Source organism: Felis catus, unplaced genomic scaffold (assembly GCF_018350175.1).
Source record: "Felis catus isolate Fca126 unplaced genomic scaffold, F.catus_Fca126_mat1.0 Un_scaffold_42, whole genome shotgun sequence".
NCBI classification, from domain to species: domain Eukaryota; kingdom Metazoa; phylum Chordata; class Mammalia; order Carnivora; family Felidae; genus Felis; species Felis catus.
This window is the reverse complement of record NW_025408537.1, coordinates 146,362-163,914: the sequence shown is the minus strand read 5'-3', so window position 1 is coordinate 163,914 and position 17,553 is coordinate 146,362. Positions and strand designations below refer to the sequence as shown.

Here is a 17,553-nt window from a genome sequence, read left to right as displayed (position 1 = left end):
ACGACATGGTGAGCTTCCAGTTTCCATGGCGAGTCAGCCTCCACCGCTTCTGGACCCCAGGCGCGTGGTATTTTCTGACGTTGGAATTGGGTCCCCATGGGGAGAGAGCCTTAGCTAGGGTTACGGTTCTGTCCAGGGACATTGCCAGGGCTGTAGCGACTCCCGTCTCATGATCTCCCTCGAGGGGTGAAGTGAGGGCCCATGCCAGAAGGCGGCTCAATTGCAGGGTTAGGGTTTGGGGCAGGCTTAGGTTTCGGTGGAGGGTCACGGTTCGGGGTAGGGTTAGGGTTAGGGTTAGCTCCCAGGAGGCTCCAGACGCCGAACCCACAACAGGGCAGTGGTCTCCCCAAGGGCTGAGATGAGGGCACAAGGGACGGTGCCTGTCAGGGTGCGGCTTTGTCTGCAAAGGCCACACACGTTGATCACCCCTGGTCGAGGAGGCCTCCGGAATCCTCTCCCGAGCTGCAGCCGGGCCTGGGAAACGACATGGTGGTCCTCCAGGTTCCCTGCCAAGTCGTCCTGCACCGCTTCTGGACCCCAGGCATGTGGAGTTGTCAGACGTTGGAATTGGGTCCCCATGGGGAGAGAGCCTTAGCTATGGTTCGGGTTCGAACCAGGGACGTCGCCAGGGCCGAAGTGACTCTGGTCTCATGATCTCCCTCGAGGGCTGAAGTGAGGGCCCATGCCAGAAGTCAGCTCAATTGCAGGGTTAGGGATCGAGGCAGGCTTAGGTTTCGGTGGAGGTTCCTGGTTTGGGATAGGGGTAAGGTTAGGGTTATGTCCCAGGAGGCTCCAGGCGCCGAACCCACAGCAGGGCCGTGGTCTCCCCGAAGGGCTGAGTTGAGGGCACAAGGGACGGTGCCGGTCAGGATCCCTCTTTGGCTGCCAAAGCCACACGCGTCCTTAAGCCCCTGGGCGAGGAGGCCTCCGGAATCCTCTAGGGCAGCTGCAGCGGGCCTGGGAAACGACATGGTGAGCTTCCAGGTTCCTTGCCGAGTCAGCCTGCACCGCTTCTGGAACCCAGGCGCGTGATGCTGTCAGACGTTGGAATTGGGTCCCCATGAGGGGAGAGCCTTAGCTAGGGTTAGGGTTCGGGCCAGGGACGTCGCCAGGGCTGAAGCGACTCCGGTCTCGTGATCTCCCTCGAGGGCTGAAGTGAGGGCCCATGCCAGAAGGCGGCTCAAATGCAGGATTAGGGATCGAGGCAGGCTTAGGTTTCGGGGAGGGTCCCGGTTCGGGGTAGGGTTAGGGTTAGGGTTAGGTCCCAGGAGGTTCCAGGCGCCGAACCCACAGCAGGGCAGTGTTCTCCCCGAAAGGCTGAGTTGAGGGCACATGGGACGGTGCCGGTCAGGATCCGTCTTTGGCTGTCAAGGCCACAAACTTCAATCGGCCCCTGGTCGAGGAGGCCTCCGGAATCCTTTCGCACTGCTGCACCCAGGCCTCGGAAACGACATGGTGAGCTTCCAGGTTCCATGCCGAGTCAGCTTGCACCGCTTCTGGACCCCAGGCCCGTGGTGTTGTCAGACGTTCGAATTGGGGCCCCATGGGGACTGAGCCTTAGCTCTGTTAGAGTTCGGTCCACGGACGTAGCCTGTGCCGAAGCGACTCCAGTCTTGTGATCTCCCTCGAGGGCTGAAGTAAGGGCCCATGCCAGAAGTCAGCTCAATTCCAGGGTTAGGTATCAAGGCAGGCTTAGGTTTCGGTGGAGGGTCCCGGTTCAGGGTAGGGTAGGTTTAGGGTTAGGTCCCCGCAGGCTCCAGGCGCCGAACCCTCAGCAGGGCAGTGGTGTCCCCAAAGGGCTGAACTGAGGGCACAAGGGATGGTTCTGTGCAGGATCTGTCTTTGGCTGCCTTGGCCACAGACGACGATTTGCCCCTGGTCGAGGAGGCCTCCAGAATCCTCTTAGTAGCTGCAGCCGGGCCTGGGAAATGACATGGTGAGCTTCTAGGTTCCATGCCGATTCAGCCTGCATCGCTTATGGACCCCAGGTGCGTGGTGTTGTCAGATGTTGGAATTGGGTCCCCATGGGGGAGAGCCTTAGCCTGGGTTAGGGTTCGGTCCAGGGACGTCGCCATGGAGGTGGCATAGGGAGATGGGTTAAATGGGTGATGGACTATGGAGGGCACTAGTAGTGAGGATCACTGGGTGTTGTATGTAAGTGATGGATGACTACATTCTTTACCTGAAGCTAACATTTCACTGCATGTTAACCAACTGGAATTTAAATAAAAACTTGAAAAAATGAGTACTAAAAAAACACATAAATACGTTTAAACTAAACTAAATAAATACATGTTAAAAAGGAAAAAGGAAACTCATGTGATGATGTCAATAGACACAGAAAAAGCGTTCTGAGAAAATTTGGTATCCATTTGTGGTAAAAATCTCTTTAAAATTCTGTGTAGAAGGGTCCGATCTCAACATAACAAAGGCCATGTATGTGAAGCCAACAGCTAATGTCATACTCAGTAGTGAAATTGTTAAAGATTTTCCGCTAAGATCAGGCACAAGACAAGGATGCCCTAGATATGTGAAGGGGATTGGATGATGCAGGCTTCTGGTTATGCAATGAATGACTCAGATAGAAGATATAGGATAGGGCACATAGAGAATGGTACTGGAGTAGTGATGCATGGTGACAGATGATAGCTACACCTGTATTAGCATAGCAGAATGTATACATTTGCCAATGACTATGTTTTTCATATGAAACTAATGTAACGTAGTGTGTCAGCTATTCCCAAATAACATGTTGTTTTTTTTTAACTAGGTAAAGGACTGAAATAAAAAGTTTAATGTAAAAGAACCTATTAATATCTAATCAAGAAATGCAGTGAAGTTCCAAACTATAAAGTCACCATATCAAATTCTGTATCATTCCTATACACTAACCCAATTATCTGAGAAGAAGTAAAGAAAACAATCCCATTTACAATAGCATCAAAAACAATAAAAATTATAGCAATACCATTAGCCAAGGAAATGAAAATCTCTCTACAGAAAACTATAAAACCTGTGTGCAGAAATGGAAGAAATTCAATTTGGGTGAAAGAAAGGGGAGAACACACAAGTCAGTGAAAAGCCATCCCATGTCCAACTTTCGGAGGAATTAATACAGATACAATGTCCATATTACCCAAAGCCATCTAGAGATTCAGTGCAATCTCTATCAAGACTCCGATGCAATATTTATGCAATTAGAAAATCATATCCTAAAATTTATTTGGAACCACAAAAAGACCCCATGTAGCCAACGCAAGAAAGAACAAAACAGGAGGCATCCACCTTCTTGATTTCAAGCGTCATTCTAACACAAAGAAATCAATTATGTCACTGGCATAAGCACACACACAAGACAATGGAACAGAAATTGAGAGCCCAAACTAAACCCATGCATCACAGTCACCTAGTATTCGACAAGGGAGTCAATAATACACAGTGGAGAAGAGTAGTCTTTTGAATAACTGGTGCTGGGAACATTGGATATTCACAAGTATAAGAACAAAGTTTAGCACAGTATAATACACCACTCCCTAGAGAGTGAAAGGAAGAAATAGAGAGAGATGTGGTTAGAGAGAAACAGAGACAAAGAGGAAGTACAAGAAGGAAAGTAGAGACCTGGTCTGGTATGTGGACACGGTTAGATGGGCCAGGGGAGAGGGGATGTAGGAAGTGGCTCTGAGTGCTGGGGCAGAAAGGGCTTCTATCATGGGCATCAGGGTTCCATGGCCCCAAGACTCCAACATCCCTGGGTCCAAGTTCTGCAGAGGCCATTGGAATTGAAAAGATGGGTCGCCCTCATTTCTTCTGGAATTGTGAGGTTCAGCCTCACGTTCTGTCATGGAGAGGGATGTCTTGAGGGAGAGTGTGCCGCTCTTTGGCAGGTAAACTCCATAGCCTGCCCTGTGGGGAGGTGTCCCAGGGCCATCTCCCTCAGTGCCCCAGGCTCTGTTGGATTTCCCCCCTCCCCCGCCAGCCTGCCTTCCTCAAGTTCTGAACCCAGGCATCAGGCATTGCGTTGCCCCCAGGTCCTGCAGTCTGGACCTGGCAGAGGTGGACTAGTAATATTGGTAAAAAAAAAAAAAAAAAAAAAAAAAAAAATATATATATATATATATATATATATATATATATATATATATATTTGACAATAAGGTACACATCCTCCCTCTGGGACTAGCGGTGTGCATCCAAATCATAGGTTGCTATCCTCCTCTCCACAACCAATCTGAGGAATCCAGAAGGTAAGTGGACCCTTTCAAACACCCTAGTCTTCTCTTACATGAAATTCAAAGACATTTTCTTGACCCAGCTTTCTTTTAGTTCTGAAGAGATGGCAATTAGTCATTGAAGGCATAATAGTCCTATAGGAAATTGACCTATATGACGGATGGACATTATTTCATCCATCCGTATCCCTAAAGCACATTTCATTGGAAATATTAGCCAAGGATACACACTGTAAATTCACAACTGATGTGTAGCTCCCTGTAAGTTGCATTCTGACGTTGTCACATATGTGTCATCAAAGATGTTATTCGTGACTTTTCAGATAAGCTTTCAACACCAGGAAGGTGATGTTAGAGAATCTGGTATGAATGGAAATTCGCAGATTCTCAATGAGGAATGATTTTTCATTTTTAATGTTTCTTTTTTTGAGAGAACCCGAGCTGGGGAGGGGGATAGAGTGGGAGACACCGAATGTGAGGCAGGCTCAAGGCTCTGAGCTCTCAGGACAGAGCTTGATGCGGGGCTCAAACTCATGGACTGCCAAATCCTGACTTGACTCAAAGTCGGACGCTTAACCGACTAAGCCACCCAAGGGCCCCTGGAAGGATAGTTTAGTGGCAAAGAAGAAGAAATTAAAGATAGTGTAAAGGATGTCTATTTTTAATTGAAATATTGTTCACATATTCGTTGTGTTAGTTTTAGGCATACATTGTAGTCATTCCATATGTCTCTACATTATGTTGTACTCAACCACAAGTGTAGCTATCCTGTGAAAGCATGCAACAATATTGTTACAAGATTGACTCCATTCCATTGGCTGTCCCTTGTATCCCTAGGACTCATTCACTCCATAGCTGGACGCCGGTATCTCTCTCTCTCAAAGGTGTCCATTCTTTATCTAACCTAAGTATTTTGGTGGTAAACAAAATTACGTCTTGTTCAGCATGTGTAAATCGGTGGTCTATTTTTCTGTGAATATTGCTTAAAACATTACAAATGATGTCGTTACGTTAATAAATTCGGTTTCATTCTTCACTCACAAGAAAGAGAAGGAAAAGATTTTGGGTCCCAGGCCCTGTCACTAAAACCTTCCCAACGAGGAGAACAGGCTTAGTTGCCCAGAGCACCTTCGGTCTCTCAGCTGAGCAACCAGGGCCTTCAACATTGGAGGAATTCCCATGATGGCCAGCAGAGAGAGCTCAAGAACCACAGACCCCCGAGGGGCGGGTTCCTCTGCTGGGCAGTGATAGCCAGCAGAGGGCGCACCATCTGCTTTTCTGACCCAGGGCACCTCAGAGCAGGAAGGGCTTTGCTTGCTCTCAGAGGACTCAGGCCTCTGCTGGTGCCTGAGTACAGAGACGAGAGCTGCATTTCCAGCAGGTTCTGCCACCCGCCCCAGGGGAGACCTTGGGAGCTTAGCAGCAACTTGGCATCTCCTGAGTCGCCAGAGAGAAGCTGCCTTGCTGTACTGAGTGCTGAGGAGGGGGCGCCGGGTGGCTTCCCTGGTCAAGCTGGTCGCTGAGTTACACAGGCCTTTGCATTTTCTGGGCTGTTCCCGTGTTTCATTCCACCCCTTCCCGGACACTGTTTGAACAAGACGTATTTTACTAAAGGACTTGTGGATTGCGGGGTCCCACGACATCACCTCATAGATGCAATCGATGATTTGTTCCAGATCCAGGCTTGTTTCCGGGAAGAAACCCTAACAGAAATTCAGAAGCACGGGAGCTGCATTCAAGTAGGACGTGGATCCATGAAATGCTCGTCTCACGACCTTCTAGAAGAAGGAGCTGGGACCCATGTTCCGAGTCCTGCTGGACCCAGAGGCCAAGGTAAGGGCACAAACTGTCCCACATATCATACATGCTTTTTTAAAAATTTCATGGTTATTTTTCCAACCTAGTGAAGTGATTGAACACTACTGAAAACCCGGTAGGTAAGTCTCAGTAACCTTATGTTATCTTTGAATTTAAATTCCACTGAGTGAAGACACAGTGTAATATTAGTTTCAGGTGTCCAATATAGAGCACCACTTCCACACGTCACCCGGTGCTCATCCCAGGTGCACTTCTTAATCCCCATCCGCTGTTTCACCCATTCCCTCACCTCGCTGTGGAACTCCTCAGTTCCTTTCCTAGTTAAGAGTCCGTTTGTCTCCTCCCCCTGCCCCTTTGTTTTTTCTTGCCATGTGTTAGCGAAATCATTGGGTATTTGTCTTTCTCCGACAGGCTTATTTCCCCCAGCATAACATTCTCTCTCTCCATCCACCTTGTGGCAAATGGCAAGATTTCACGTTTTTACGGCTAAATCATATTACATTCCATAGACCACATCTCAATTTATTCATCAGTTGATGGGTGCTTGGATAGTTTCTGTCATTTGGCTTTTGTAGAAAATGCTGCTGTAAACATCACGGTGCATGTATCCCTTTGAAGATTTTGTATTCTTTGTGGAAATACCTTGTAGTGAAGTTGCTGGATTGTAAGGTACTTCTATTTCCAGTTTTGTTTTGTTTTTGACATCTCCATGTGGTTTTCCAGAGTGGCTGCACCAGTTTGCATTCCTACCCACAGTGCAAGAGGGTTATTCTTTCCCCACATCCATGGCAACACCTGCTGTGTCATCCTTCATTGATTTTAGCCATTGTGACAGATGTGATGTGTTCTCTCATTGTACTTTCGAATTGTATCTCCCTGAAGATCAGTATTGTTGAGCATTTTTTCATGTGTCTCTTGGCCATGTATATGTCTTCCTTCGGGAAATGTCCGCTCGTGTCTTCTGCCCATTTTTAATCAGATTTCTCATTTTTTGCGTGCTGTATAACTGTATATATTTTGGACACTAACCCTTTATCCGATGTCGTTTGCAAATATCATTCTGTTGATGTTTTCGTTTTGTTGATTATTTCCTTGGTGACGGAAGGTTTTAATTTTTATAAAGTCTCATTATTTTTGCTTGCGTTTCCCTTACCTCTAGAGATATATCTACAAAGACGTTTGTACAGGCAATGTCAAGTAAGATACTACCCGTGTTATCCTCTGGGATTTTTATGGTTTCAGGTTTCACATATAGGTCTTTGTCCATGTTGGATTTATTTTTGTGTATGTTGTAAGAAATTGGTACGTTGTTTTTGTTTTGTTTTGCAGATTGCTGTCCAGTTTTTCCAAAACCATATGTTGAGGAGCCTTTTTTTTTAATTTATGTATTTATTTTTGAGAGAGAGAGAGAGAGAGAGAGAGAGAGCGAGCGAGCATGCAGAAGAGGGGCAGAGAGATATGGAGAGAGAGAATCCCACGCATGCTCTGCACTGCCCTGAGATCATGACCTGAACTGAACCCACCATCACACGCTTTCGTGACTGGGCCACCCATGTGTCCCAAGACTATCTTTTTTTTCCATTGGATGTTCTTTCCTGCTTTGTTGAGAATTAATTGACCATAGAGGTGTGAGTTTATTTCTGGGTGTCCATGCTATTGATCTATGCGTATGAGTTTGTTGTTGTTGTTATGTTTTGTTGTTGTTTTGTCAGTACTGTTCAGTACGGACATACTGATCATACTGTTCTGATCAGTATAGCTTTGTAATATAACCGAAAGTCTGGAATTGTGATGTCTCCAGCTTTGCTTTTCTTCTACAAGTTTGTGTTGGCTGTTTGGGGACTTTTGTCATTCCATACACATTTTGAGATTATTTGTTCTTGTTCTGTGACAAATGCTTTTGTGAGTGTGATATCCCTATCACACTTCATTTCATTATATGTGTAGATTGCTTTGAGGAGTGTAGACATTTTAACAGTATTTTGTGCTTCCCATCCATGAACATGAAATGTATGTCCATTTCTTTGTGTCCTCTTCCATTTATTTCATCAGTGTTTCATAGCGTTTAGAGTACAGGTCTTTCACCTCTTTGGTTAGGTGTATGCCTGGTTTCTTGTGGTATTTGTGAGCCTGTCAATGGGATTGATCCCTTACTTTCTCTCTGTGTTAATTCATGATTTGTGTTAGAAATTCAATACATCTATGTTCCTTGATTTCTGTAGATTGTGACCTGTCGAATTCATATATCGATTCTAGCAATTTTTAAGGGAACCTTTCATGTTTTTTATAGAACCTATCATGTCAGTTCCAAACAGCGAAAGTGCTACTTCTTCCTTGCCGATTTGGATGCCTCTTATTTCTTTTTGTCGTCTGAGTGCTGTGGTTAGGGTTTCCCGTACTATGTGGGATAACAGTGGTGAGAGGGGTCATTCCTAGCTTGTCCCTGACTTTGGAAAAAAACTCTCAATTTTTACCCATTGAGGATGAGATGAGCTGTGGGTTTTTCATAGACGACCTTTATTATGTGCAGGTAGGTTGAGTCTCAATGTACTTTGCTGAGGGTTTTTATCATGAATGGATGTGACATTTTATCAAATAGTTTCCCTGCATCTGTTGAAAGCATCCTATTGTTCTTATGCTTTCTTCTATTATTGTGGTGCATCATGTTGATTGATCTGTGAATGTGGAACCACGCTTGCAGCCCAGGAATATATCCCACTTGATTATGGTAAATGATTCTATCAATGTATTGTGGACTTTGATTTGAAGGTATTTTAATGAGAATGTCGGCATACATAGTCATCAGGCTATTGCTCTGCAGTTTTATTTAAAATTTTTTAAACATTTTTTTAAATGCTTATTTCTTTCCTTAGATAGAGTACATAAAAGTGAGGGAGGGGCAGAGAGACAGGGAGAGAGAGAATCCTGGCCACGCCCCACACTGTCATGGCAGGGCCCAACGTGGGACTCGAACCCACGTACCGCAAGATAATGTCCTAATCCAAAATTAAGAGTTGGACAGTAAACCGACCGACCCACACAGGCGCAGCTGCAGTTTTCAGTTTTAGTGGAGGCTTCATCTCGTTTTGGTATCAGGGTAATGATGGCCTCATACGATGAATTTGTAAGATTTCCTTCTTTTTTTATTTTTTGTAATAATTTGAGGAGAATACATATTACCTCTTCCTTGAATGGATGGTAGAATTCATCAATGAAGCCATCTGGCCATGATCTCTTGTGTTGGGGGGAGATTTTTTTTAATTACTGATGGGGTATCTGACTGTTTTCAGATTTTAGGTATCTTCCTGTTTCAGTTTTGGTAGTGTGTGTGTTTCTAGGAATGTGTCCATTTTTCTCAGAGTGTCCAATTTGTTGCATATAGTTGTTCATAATATTATCTTCTAATTGTATTTTTGTGGTGTTGACTGTCATTTCTCCTTTCTTATTTGTGATTTCATTTGAGTTCTTTCTGTCTTCTTTGTGAAGAGTCTGCCTAGGAGGTTTTCAAGTTGATTACTGCTTTCAATGATCCAGCCCCTGCTTTCATTGATTTGGTCTAGTGTCTTTTTGGTTTCTATATTCCTTATTTCTGCCCTAAACTCTATTATTTCCTTCCTTCTGCTGCTCTTTTTCTCATTCCTTCAGGTGTAAGTTAGGATTCTTTGAGAATTTTCTTGCTCTTTAAGGTAGGCTTGTATTGCTATCTACTTCCATCATAGACTGCTTTTGCCGCATTCCAAAGGGTTTTACCAGTGTATTTTCATTTTCATTTGTTTCAGTGTATTTTCTCATTGATTTCCTGTTTGACCCATTCATTTAGTAGCATGTTACTTAACCTCCCTTTATTTGTGGCCTTCCCACCCTCCCCCCCCCCCGCCCTCTTTTTGTGGTTGACTTCAAGTTTCCTAGCTTTGTGGTTAGAAAAGATGCTTGGTCTGATCTCTGTCGTTGGGTACCTCTTGAGGCCTGATTTATGCCCTACAATGTGATCAATTCTGGAGAACGCCCCGGGTATGCTTGAAAAGAATGTGTATCTGCCATTTTAGTATGGAGTGTTCTGAATATATCTGTTAAACCCTTCTGGTCCAGTGTGTCATTCAAAGCCATTGTTTCCTTGTTGACGTTCTGTTTATAGGTTCTGTCCATTGATGTGAGTGATGTGTTAAAGTCCTCTACTATCATCATATTATTATAAATGAGTTCCTTTACGGTTGTTGCTAAATGTTTTGTATACTTGGTGATCGCATGTTGGGTACATCGAAATTTACAATCATTGGATCTTCTTGTTTGGCTGTCCCCTTTAGTATGAGATCGTGTCTGCCTTCATCTCTTGTTATACCTGTATGTATGTATGTATGTATGTATTTTAATTTAAGTCTTAGTTGACATACAGTGCATTCTCGGGTTTAGGAGTAGAATTCGGTGATTCATCCTTTACATACAACACCCAGTGCTCATCACAACAAGTGCTCTCCTTAATACTCGTCCTCCATCTAGCCCAGCGCTGACCCATCTCCCTCCATCAACTTTCACTTTTTTTTTTCTCTAACATTAAGAGACTCATGTGGTTTGTTACCATGCTTCTCTTTTCCTGGCTCCTTCCTTAGTTTTCATGTGTTTTGTTTCTTAACTTCCACATGAGTGAAATCATATATGTGTCTTTCTCTGATTGACGTATTTCACGTAGCATAATACATTCGAGCTCCATCCACATCATTGCAAATGGCAAGATTTCATTCTTCTTGAAGCTGAGTTATATTTCATTGTATATACGTATGTATGTATATATGAACATACATGTATGTCCATATGCATATACATACATATACATACACACACCACAACTTCTTTACACCTTCATCAGTTGATGGATACTTGGGCTTTCTCCATAGTTGGGCTACTGTTGATAATTCTGCTATAAATACTGGGTGCATGCAATGTCACTATTAGGTATTTACCCAAAGGGTACCAAAATAGAGTCTCGGTTTTAAAGTTTATTTTGCCTGATATAAGTATGGCTACTGGCTTTCTTTTGACATTATTGGCATGATAAATATTTCTTCATTCCCTCACTTCAAATCTGCAGGAGACTTGGGGCGCCTGGGTGGCTCAGTCGGTTAAGGGGCCAACTTCGGCTCAGGTCATGATCTCCCAGTCCCTGAGGTCGAGCCCCACGTCGGGCACTGTGCTGACAGCTCAGAGCCTGGAGCCTGTTTCAGATTCTGTGTCTCCCTCTCTCTGACCCTCCCCCGTTCATGCTTGGTCTCTCTCTGTCTCAAAAATAAATAAACATTAAAAAAATTAAAAAAAAATAACAAATCTGCAGGAGACTTAAGTCCGAATAAGGCTTTGTAGGCAGCATCCAGATAGACATTGTTTTTTGTTTGCTTGTTTGTTTGTTTTGTCCATTCTGACGCCCTATCCAATGTCTTTGGATTGGAGCATTTAGTCCATTTATAGTCAGAGTGATTATTGCTAGGTATATATTTAGTCCCATTCTACTAGTTGTTTTATCATTGTTTCTTGATGTTTTCTCTGATCCTTTCATGTCTGTGACACTTTTAGTCTTTCCTTTCCACTCAAGAGCCTGATTTAAATATTCTTTTCTTTTGACTGGTGGTACATTTCTTTACTTATTTTTAATATTTCTTCTTTTTAAAATTGAAGCCCAAGTTAGTTACCTTATAGAGGAATACAGTTTCAGCAGTAGAATTTAGTGACCCATCAAGTACAAAATATACCCAATACTCATCCCAAGGTCCACCCCTAATGCCCATCACCCATTTAGCCCATACCCCTATTCAGTAACCCTCCAGGAACCCTGAGATTCTTCCCTCTATTTAACAGTCTCTTATCATTTGACTCCCTCTCTGTGTGTATCTTCTTTTTGCTTTCCTTGCACTATGTTCATCAGTTTTATTAAATTCGACAGATGAGAGGAATCATAGTATGTGTGTCGTTCTCTGGCATATTTTGCTTAGCTTAAGAAACTCCGGTTCCATCCCCGTTGTTGCAAAGAGCGAGATTTCATTCTTTTTGATCGCAGAGTAATAGTCCATTGTATGCATATACCATATCTTCTTTATCCATTCATCTGTCAGTGGTCATTTGGGCTCTTTGCATAACTTAGCTATTGTTGAGAATGCTGCTATAAATATTGGAGTACACGTGCCACTTCGAGTCAGCGTTAGTGTATCTTTTGGATCAATACCTAGTAGTGCAATTGCTGGGTCCTAGTGTAGCTCTATTTTTTGTTTTTGTGACGAATCTCCATACTATTGTCCAGAATGGCTACACCACTTTGCATTCGCACCAGCATTGCAAAAGGGTTCCCTTTCCCTGCATCCTTGCCAACATCTGTCGTTTCTGGAGATGTTAATTTTAGCTATTCTGATAGGTGTGAGGGGATATCTCATTGTGGGTTTCATTTGTATTTCAGTGATGACCAGTGAGATTGAGCATCTTTTCATGTGTGACCGATCTGGATGTCATCTTTCTTAAGGTGTCTCTTCATGTCTTTTGCCCATTTCTTCACTGGATTATTTGGTTTCTGGGTGTTGAGTGTGATAAGTTTTTATAGATTTTGGATACTAACCCTTTATCTGATATGTCACCTGCAAATATCTTCTCCCACTTCATTCAGTTGCCTTTTAGTTTAGCTGATTTTGTCCCCTGCTGTGCAGAAGCTTTTATCTTCAGGACCCAATAGTTCATTGTGGTTTTTATTGCCCTTGCTTCTGGAGACATGACAAGCGAGAAGTTGCTGCGGCCAGGATCAAGGAGGTACATTGCCTATTATCTCCTCTAGGATTTTGATGGTTCCTGACTTACATTTAGATAATTCATCCATTTTGAGGTGTGTGTGTGTGTGTGTGTGTGTGTGTGTGTGGTTTAAGAACAGTGTCCAGGTTCATCATTCTCACTGTCCAGTATTCCTAGTACCATTTGCTGAAGAGACTCTTATTCCATTGGATATTCTTTCTGTGTTAACAAAGATTACTCACCTTATGTTTGAGGGTATATTTCTGGGTTCCATATTCTGTTCCATTGACGTCTGTCTCCGTTTCTGTGCCTGTACATACTGTCTTGATGAATGCAGCTTTCTAATACACCATACATCCAAAATAGTCATGTTTCCACCTTTGTTTTCTTTTTCAACATGACTTTGGCTTTTGGTATCTTTTCTGCATCCTTACACATTTTAGGGTTGTTTGTTCTAGCTCTGTGGAGAAAGCTCATGTTTTTTGATAGGGATTGCATTGAGTGTGTCAATTGCTTTGGTAGTATTGACATCTTAACAATGTTTGTTGTTCTCCTTTTTTTTTCAACGTTTATTTATTTTTTGGGGACAGACAGAGACAGAGCATGAACAGGGGATTGGAAGAGAGAGAGGGAGACACAGAATAGGAAACAGGCTCCAGGCTCTGAGCCATCAGCCCAGAGCCTGACGTGGGGCTCGATATCATGGATGGCGAGATCGTGACCTGGTTGAAGTCGGACGCTTAACCGACTGTGCCACCCAGGCGCCCCAAATGTTTGTTCTTCTAATACGTGAGCATGGAATGTTTTCCATTTCTTTGGGTTTCTTCAATTTTTCTCATAGACGATTTATGGTTTGTTGCTTACATCCCCATTGGGAGAGTGTCTGAGCTAGGGTTAGGGTTCGGTCCAGGACGTTGCCAGGGCCAAAGCAACTCCAGTCTCGTGATCTCCCTAGAGGAATGAAGTAAGGGACCAGGAGACAGCGGGGGTCAATTGTTTGATTAGGTTTCAAGATCGGGTTAGGATTCGGTTGAGGTTTCCGGTTAGGGGTAGGGATTAGGTTAGGACCCAAGAGGCTCCAGGTACTGAACCCACAGCAGGGCAGTGGTCACCCGAATGGGCTAAGTTGAGGGCACAGGGGAGAGGGCCGGGAACGTTCAGTCTTTGGCTTCCTGGCCACGCAAATCTATGGGCCACTGGTCAGGTAGGACTCAGCAATTCTCTCAGACAACTGCAGCCGGGCCTGCAGAATGACATTGTTAGGTTCCAGGCACCATGCCGAGGGACACTGCCATGCTTCTTGAACCCCAGGCACGTGGTGTTGCCAGACCATGCGATTGGGTCCACAAGGGGAGAGAGCCTTAGCTACGGTTAGTGTTTGGACCAGGGACGTAGCCAGGATCGAAGTGACTCCTGTCTCGAGATCTCCCTCGAGAGATGAAGTGAGGGCTCATGTAAAGGTGAGGTTAAAATGAAGGGATAGGGTTCAAGTCCGGCTTAGGATTAGGAGGAGGGTCTCGTTAAGGGTAGGGTTGGGGTTACGTCCCAGGAGGCCCCAGGTGTGAAGCCAGAACACTTCAGCGGTCTCCCCGAAGGACTGAGTTCAGGGCACAAGGGAGAGTTCCGGTCAGGGTCAGACTCTATGAGCGCCTGGCCGGGGAAGACTCAGGAATTCTCTCTGGCAGCTGCAACAGGCATGAGAAACGATATGGTGAGCTTCCAGATACCATATCAGGTGACCATGCAACCCAGAAGGATCCAAGGCGTATGGTGTTGTCAGACGTAGGGATTGGGTCCCCATGGGGAGAGAGCCTTAGCTAGGGGTAGGTTTCGGTAAAGGCACATCGCGAGGTCCATAGCGACTCCAGGGACGTGACCTCCTTCAGGACTAAATTGAGGGCCCATGCCAGAAGGTGGCTCAAATGCAGGTTTAGGGATCGAGGCAGGCTTAGGTTTCGGTGCAGGCTCCCGGTTCGGGGTATGGTTAGAGTTAGGGTTAGGTGCCAGAAGGTTCCAGGCGCCGAACCCACAGCAGGGCAGTGGTCTCCCCGAAGGGCTGAGTTCAGGGCACAAGGGAAGGTGCCGATAAGGATCCGTCATGGCTGCCAAAGCCACACATTTGTTCCTCCCGTGGTCGAGGAGGCCTCCGGAATCCTCTCGGGAGCTGCAGCCGGTCCTGGGAAACGACATGGTGAGCTTCAAGGTTCCTTTCCGAGTCAGTCTGCACCGCTTCTGGACCCCAGGTGCGTGATGCTGTCACGTTGGAATTGGGTGCCCATGAGGGGAGAGCCTTAGCTAGGGTTAGGGTTCGGCCCAGGGACGTCGCCAGGGCCGAAGCGACTCCGGTCTCGTGATCTCCCTCGAGGGCTGAAGTGAGGGCCCATGCCAGAAGGCGGCTCAAATGCAGGATTAGGGATCGAGGCAGGCTTAGGTTTCGGTGCAGGCTCCCGGGTTGGGGTAGGGTTAGGGTTAGGTCACAGGAGGTTCCAGGCGCTGAACCCACAGCAGGGCAGAGGCCTCCCCGAAGGGCTGAGTTGAGGGCACAAGAAACAATGCCAGTCAGGATCCCTCTTTGGCTGCCAAGGCCACATATGTTGTTCCTCCCGTGGTCGAGGAGGCCTCGGGCATCCTCTCGGGAGCTGCAGCCGGGCCTGGGAAACGACATGGTGAGCTTCCAGATTCCTTGCCGAGTCAGCCTGCACGGCTTCTGGACCCCAGGCGCGTGATGCTGTCAGACGTCCGGATTTGGGTCCCCATGAGGGGAGAGCCTTAGCTAGGGTTTGGGTTCGTTCCAGGGACGTCGCCAGGGCCGAAGCGACTCCGGTCTCGTGATCTCCCTCGAGGGCTGAAGTGAGGGCCCATGCCAGAAGGCGGCTCAAAAGCAGGATTAGGGATCGAGAAAGGCTTAGGTTTCGGGGGAGGGTCCCGGGTCGGGGTAGGTTTAGGGTTAGGGTTAGGTCCCAGGAGGTTCCAGGCGCCGAACCCACAGCAGGGCAGTGGTCTCCCCGAAGGGCTGAGTTGAGGGCACAAGGGACGGTGCCGGTCAGGATTCCTCTTTGGCTGCCACGGCCACACATGTTGTTCCTCCCACGGTCGAGGAGGCCTCCGGAATCCTCTCGGGAGCTGCAGCCGGTCCTGGGAAACGACATGGTGAGCTTCCAGGTTCCTTGCCGAGTAAGCCTGCACCGCTTCTGGACCCCAGGCGCCTGATGCTGTCAGACGTTGGAATTGGGTCCCCATGAGGGGAGAGCCTTAGCTAGGGTTAGGGTTCGGGCCAGGGACGTCTCCAGGGCCGAAGCGACTCCGGTCTCGTGATCTCCCTCAAGGGCTGAAGTGAGGGCCCATGCCAGAAGGCGGCTCAAATGCAGGATTAGGGATCGAGAAAGGCTTAGGTTTCGGGGGAGGGTCCCGGTTCGGGGTAGGGTTAGGATTAGGGTTATGTCCCAGGAGGTTCCAGGCGCCGAACCCACAGCAGGGCAGTGGTCTCCCCGAAGGACTGAGTTGAGGGCACAAGGGACGGTGCCGGTCAGGATCCCTCTTTGGCTGCCACGGCCACACATGTTGTTCCTCCCGCGGTCGAGGAGGCCTCCGCAATCCTCTCAGGAGCTGCAGCCGGGCCTGGGAAATGACATGGTGAGCTTCCAGGTTCCTTGCCGAGTCAGCCTGCACCGCTTCTGGACCCCAGGTGCGTGATGCTGTCAGACGTTGGAATTGGGTCCCCATGAGGAGAGAGCCTTAGCTAGGGTTAGGGTTCGGTCCAGGGACGTTGCCAGGGCCGAAGCGACTCCGGTCTCGTGATCTCCCTCGAGGGCTGAAGTGAGGGCCCATGCGACAAGGTGGCTCAATTGCAGGGTTAGGGTTCGAGGCAGGCTTAGATTTCGGTGGTAGGTCCCGTTAGGGGTACGGTTAGGGGTACGGTTAGGTCCCAGGAGGTTCCAGGCGCGGAACCCACAGCAGGGCAGTGGTCTCCCCGAAGGGCTAAGTGGCGTGCAAAAGGGATGGTGCCGGTCAGGATCCGTCTTTGTCTGCAAGGCCACACACGTGATTGGGCCCCTGGTCGAGGAGGCCTCCGGAATCCTCTTGGGCAGCTGCAGCCTGGCCTGGGAAACGACATGGTGAGCTTCCAGATTCCATGCTGAGTCAGCCTGCACTGCTAACGGACCCCAGGCGCGTTGTGTTGTCAGACGTTGTCAGACGAATTGGGTCCTCCTGGGGAGAGAGCCTTAGCTAGGGTTAGGGTTCGGTCCAGGGACGTCACCAGGGCTGAAGCGACTCTAGTCTCGTGACCCTCCCTCGAGGGATGAAGTGAGGGCCCATGCCAGATGGCGGCACAATTGCAGGGTTAGGGTTAGAGGCAGGCTTAGTTTTCGGTGCAGGGTCCCGGTTCGGGGTAGGGTTAGGGTTAGGTTTAGGTCCCAAGAGGCTCCAGGCGCCGAACCCACAGCAGGGTATAGGTCTCCCCAAAGGGCTGATTTGAGGGCACAAGGGACAGTGCCCGTCATGATCCGACTTTGGCTGCCAAGGCCACACACGTCGATCGTCCCCTGGTCGAAGAGGCCTCAGGAATCCTCTCGGGCAATGCAGCCACGCCTTGGAAAGGACATGGTGAATTTCCAGGTTCCTTTCCGAGTCAGCCTGCACCGCTTCTGGATCCCAGGCGCGTGGTTTTGTCAGAATTGCAATTGGGTCCCCATGAGGAGAGAGCCTTCGCTAGGGATAGGGTTTGGCCCAGGAACGTCGGCAG

The 17,553-nt window shown here is 47.2% G+C and overlaps 1 long non-coding RNA gene across 1 annotated transcript; it reads left to right on the top strand.

Annotated features, from left to right (window-relative positions):
* Nucleotides 1–5,265: 5,265 nt before the first annotated feature.
* On the top strand, nt 5,266–6,996 carry LOC123383709. Its single transcript, XR_006593652.1, has 2 exons — nt 5,266–6,062; nt 6,771–6,996. It is a non-coding gene; the product is annotated as an uncharacterized LOC123383709 (long non-coding RNA).
* The last annotated feature ends 10,557 nt before the right edge of the window (nt 6,997–17,553 follow it).